Source organism: Coffea arabica, chromosome 11c, assembly GCF_036785885.1.
Source record: "Coffea arabica cultivar ET-39 chromosome 11c, Coffea Arabica ET-39 HiFi, whole genome shotgun sequence".
In the NCBI taxonomy this organism is placed as follows: Eukaryota; Viridiplantae; Streptophyta; class Magnoliopsida; order Gentianales; family Rubiaceae; genus Coffea; species Coffea arabica.
The window spans coordinates 1,719,546-1,725,130 of record NC_092330.1 but is presented as its reverse complement, the minus strand read 5'-3'; the positions used below and the strand labels follow the sequence as shown (position 1 = coordinate 1,725,130).

The window sequence follows — 5,585 nt, the reverse complement described above, 5'->3', positions numbered from 1 at the left end:
AGAATTCGAAATAAACTAAAAAACTAAGGCGGTCAAAAAGCGAAATAGCAGGAAAACTTTGATAGTAATTGCAAATTTAATTCTTCTTTAAGTGCAAGGGATGTCATAAGCGTTAAATCAAGAACTTTTCTAAATTCCAGGAAATACATTTACAGCATCAATTAAGAATTTTTTCTTTGTTCCAGAAAATACATTTAAAACAGCACCAACAACTATTGCTGGCAAGCTTCTTGATCAACAAAAGAAAGCCCACTCCACCATATAGTTCATGACAGCGATGCACAAAAAATACTTTGCCAACAACCAAACATCTGAAATAAAAAAAATGGCTATGTTTCCCAGGCTCTATGTTTCCGAGTCTCACAGGCTCCAACAAAGTCCAGAATATATGATGAATAACTACAGAGTTCAGACCTGCTCAAAACATTTTAGGAAAATCCAAGTTATTACATCACCAGCAGGTGAAAACATAAATAACTATTGAAAAATTCAGACAATAATACCAGTATCCTAAGAGACACATAGGAAGAGAAAGGTAGTACCTACCTACCTACCTAGTTACCTACTGCATTTGAGAAGCAAGCATTTGAAAGCTAATAAAGTTCCAATAGCCAAAAGCTAAAGTTCATCTCTTCAACTTCCTGCCTTTTCCCAATTGACCAAATTTAAAAGCAGCTCTTGTTCATAAATGAAAGCCCTTGCTTTACCAATCTTCTCAAATCCTTGATCAAGTTTCCCTTTTTCCGCCTAGCCTAATCACCAATGAAAATTTAACCATATAGAACCCAGAAATATTTTCCAAATTGAAAATGTATTATGAACCACAAGGTCACACATTATCATCGTTTCCTCATCCACCTCTGAGTAACATAATCCCCTTTCCCCTTTCCCCTTTCCCCTTTCCCCTTTCATCCACTTCTATCCAATAAATAACTCATTCTTCACATTCTCTTTGAGTAATTCATAACAACTCATTAATTAAAGCAATCTTCACCTAAGCAATTAATTTTTTGCAATTATTGTAATCATATTAACACATTCATGGACATCAACGTACATGACCAAGAAATATAATACACATTTATTATGAATTTTTCATGTACAAAAGTACACCTGGTTAAGGGTCTCCAAAAGATCAGTAAAAGGGGGAAAAAAAGATAAAGAACACAAGTGTATCAACAAGAGAAAAGGTCCCCCAACTTCCAGAAGTTCAAACAAATGTAAAATAGTTTTTTCCAAACAATTTTATTTTACAAAATCACTTCCACTAATTTCAAGCAACATAAAACTGCTCTGCTCATTGTAATTGAACTAGAGTTTGTATATATGGATTAAAAAACTTGAAGGCTGATATTTTATATACAAATTGAACATGTATCAATCTATTAGTTTAATTTGAAAAAGGGTAGGAAGAACCTGCAAAGTTATGAATAACTATACCTTTCCCTTATATTTTTGACATCCAAGAGTTGCTTAAACTGTTGTCAGTTAGAAAAATTACATCAAAGCACCAGCCTGTACTGCCTGCAAGAGCACAATCATACATTGTTCGGTTAATCGGCCCCACGCTATCTTAATCTGACATTTACATAATACAGAAGTATTTTTTGAAATTTCCATAGTTACTACCAACCAAATAATGACAAAAGAAACAAGCACAGCAAATTATATCAGCAAAACCTACATGCAAAAGCACAAAATCCTAACTAAAGAAGAAAGTCTTAAAAAGCCAAAAAGATTAAAACAATGGAGAAAACAAAATGGGTTTCGACAAAAAAGTAACAGCATTCTTTGACCCCAGTGGCATTCTTTGAACTAAAAAAAGAGGGGGTGCATATTATTTCTCAATTTTATACCACTATCAATTGGCAAGAAATAATTTGAAGAACAAGAAGGAAACTAAATCAATTATTTTACCTCCAAAGTAGAAAAGTTGATAGAGATAGATGGCAAAAATCCACTAAGGTTTATAGGAGGCATGGGAAGGATATGTCAAATGCCCAAGCATTGATTTGGCATGCTTTTGATGACTAGGAACCAACTTGGGAGTTGGTTTGAATTCTATGGAGTTTATCTTCTGATTTTTGCCGGCAGGCGTACTTTAGAAATTTGAATTAGCTGCAGGAATTTTATGTTTATGGTAATTTTCTGTTTAGTAGTTATTTTTTGGTAATTAGTATTTTAGTTGTTATAGGGAATACAAAAGTTTAGCCTTCTAGCTCTCTACTAGAATTCTACTCTAGTTAGGAGTCCTAATTAGGTTTGGAATGAGCTTTGTTCTAAGGTCTATAAATGACCACTTCTCCACAAACAGGTGTCAGTTTTTTGGTAATTAATAAAATTTTCCTGCAGACTTAGCGTCTTCCTTAGGGCTGTGTGATACATCCCAACTTTAGGTGTAAGGTCTAAAGATTCCTAGGAGTGATTCTTAGAATTACCAATCAGTTTTCACCTTCTTAAGCATATTCTGCCATCCTATTCCAAGTTGCTATTATAAGTTCGGTGACATTCAATATCTAAGCTTTTCCACAAAGCTGGTGTGCCTACCAAGTTTTGTGTTGTGTCAGTTTTGGTATCAGAGCAAGGCTTTCCCATGACGACAAGAACTGGGTTAAATTTTAGGGGTCGATACACAGACAAGGAACAGGATAACATCATTAATCTTCTCTTAGAGAGGTTTGCAGTGTTAGAAGACAAAATTTTTAATACTGAGCAACAGCAAATTCCTGAATCTAGAGGCAACGGTGAGTCTGGATCTCGGGTCAAAAACAATGGAAAGGAACTAGAGCATCTCAAACAGCCTGAACACACAATTGGGAATCAATCTGGTAGGAGTGAAAATAGATTAAATCAATCTTTTGGAAGGCCACAAGCTTCTCTTTTTGACATGGCAGATCAGATTGTTCAATCACCAAGGCAAGGAAGACAAGACCCTGTGATTTCGCAGGAGACATCACAAAAAAGGTAAGAGTAGATATCCCTGATTTCGATGGAAGAATTGATCCTAAGTATTTTATGATTGGCTCGCTACTTTGCAACGCTATTTTGATTGGTATAATATGACTGATGAGAGAAAAGTTAAGTTTGCTATCATGAAACTTGTTGGACAAGCCCAAGTGTGGTGGACAAGAGTCGAGCATGACCTTCGACTTGCTGGACAACTAGACTTGACATGGGAAGAGATGAAACTGCATTTGAAGAGAAAGTACGTGCCTCTACATTATGAAACTGATCTTTTTGATGATATGAATAGCTTAAGGCAAGGAGAAATGACAGTTGCTGAATATATGAATAAGTTTGAAGAGCTGAAAATTCGCTGCGGAGGCACCGAAGGTTCAGCACAAGCTTTATCCAGATTTAAGTTGGGTTTGATACCTGAAATTCGCAAAGAGTTGATGGGACGTGACATCTACACAGTTGATAATGCATTCCAAGCAGCTCTTAGACTTGAAAAGAGCCTGCAGCAGCCACTACTTAAGATGTTCAACACTCAAGGTGGGGGGGTTAATTCCTAAAAGATTTGCTGCAAATGGCAAGTCATATAAATCAGCAGCAACTCAAGCAACTTCCAAGCCTGCAGACTGCAGAGACAAAAACTAAGGCTTCCACAATCGATGAAAGAAACAAGAACAAAGATGGATGTTTCAAGTGTGGTTTGAAGGGACACATGGCATGGGAGTGCCCGAACAAGAGAAACTTGCACATTGGCGCTGATGTCGGAGATCAGGAAAATCTAGAGGTGAAGGAAAATGAAGGTACTGATTATTTGACTGAGATAGCACAACTTAATGTTGATGATTTGGAAGAGGAAGAAGAAGACACGTCTTATCTCTCGGTTGTGAGGCGTATCCTTAGTGCACCAAAGTCACAAAAGGAAGACTGGCGAAGAACTTCAATCTTTCAAACCTTGGTTTGCTGTGGACAAGACACTAGCAAGCTAATTATTGATGGTGGTAGCAGCATGAACGTGGCTTCAGAGTCTACCGTACAATGGTTAAACTTGCCTACAGAGCCACATCCTGAACCTTACAAGGTTGCTTGGATCAACAGTAGCTCTATACCGGTAACGAGACGTTGCTTGGTGTCCATTAAACATGGACCTTACAGTGATACTATATGGTGTGACGTTATTCCAATGACTGTTTCCCACATGCTTCTTGGTTGACCTTGGCTATATGACCGAGATGTGTATCATAATGGAAAGTCGAACACTTGCTCATTCAAGTTTAATGACCAGCAGATTGTCTTAAAGCCCATGAGTACTGAAACTATGAAGAAGTTTCACGAGAAGAAACCAACCAAACAAGAGAATTCAAGAGTTAACGAAGTGATCGAGACAAGGAAGAAGCCTTTTCATATTTTGAGCAAGAAGCAATTTGAAAGGGAGAGCAAGGAGCAAGGAGTTATTATGGTATTAGTCTTCAAAGAGGTGAAAATTTCAGCAATTGTCAACTCTGAAGAAGTGCCTCCAGAAATTCTCAAATTGCTGTCCGATTTTTCTGATGTAGCTCCTGAAGATTTGCCGCATGGACTACCACCTATGCGTGATATCCAGCATGCAATAGATTTCATACCAGGCTCTCAACTTCCTAACTTGCCTGCCTGTCGCATGAACACGAGTGAGTCTGCTAAACTTAAGAGACGAGTGGATGCTATTGCACAAAGGACATATTCAAATCAGCTTAAGTCCTTGTGTAGTGCCGGCTTTATTGACTCCAAAGAAAGACGGAACCTGGAGAACGTGTGTAGATAGCCGTGCAATCAACAAGATAACAATCAAGTATAGGTTTCCCATACCTAGACTTGATGATATGATTGATATGATCGCTGGTTCAACTATCTACACTAAAATTGACTTGCGAAAGGGATACTATCAAATCAGAATTCGTCCGGGTGATGAGTGGAAAACAGCCTTTAAGACGAAGGATGGACTCTATGAGTGGCTAGTGATACCGTTTAGCCTCTCTAATGCTCCCAGTACCTTTATGAGATTCATAACACAGATATTTCAGCCCTTTATTGGCCGCTTTTTGGTTGTCTACTTCGATGATATCTTAATTTACAGCAAGAACAACGAGGAGCACATTAACCATCTTCAACAAGTAATGAGAGTTCTTCGTCAAGAAAAGTTCTATATCAACTTGAAGAAGTGTATTTTCATGGCTCCTAATGTTGTATTTTTGGGTTTTGTTGTTTCAAATGAAGGGATAGCTGTTGATCTGGAAAAGGTGGAGGCCATAGCTGGCCGATTCCTACTAATTTGAAGGAGGTTCGCAGTTTCCATGGGCTAGCTTCATTCTATAGGCGATTTATTCGGAGGTTTAGCTCTATTATGGCTCCCATCACTGATTGCATGAAGCAGGGGCAGTTTCAATGGAGATGGTGACAGAGGTGGTAATACTAGAGTATACCAATTCCAAAGGACGCATCCAATGGACTAAGCAGTAAATAGAGGAGAAACAGTAAACAGTGATCAGTATCTATGGTTTCGCAGTAGCATTTTCCATGTCCGTTGACACTCCATTAACGTTTGAAATATAGTAACAAATCCAGTAGAATACCGCTTATCTCCAATCTCCATGCAC

The 5,585-nt window shown here is 37.9% G+C and overlaps 1 long non-coding RNA gene across 1 annotated transcript; it reads right to left on the bottom strand.

Moving 5' to 3' along the window:
• Positions 1-378: 378 nt before the first annotated feature.
• LOC113723322 (uncharacterized) lies at positions 379-3,926 on the bottom strand. Its single transcript, XR_011822806.1, has 3 exons — positions 3,376-3,926; positions 1,441-1,524; positions 379-752 (listed from the first exon to the last, which is right to left on the bottom strand). It is a non-coding gene; the product is annotated as an uncharacterized lncRNA (long non-coding RNA).
• Positions 3,927-5,585: the final 1,659 nt, after the last annotated feature.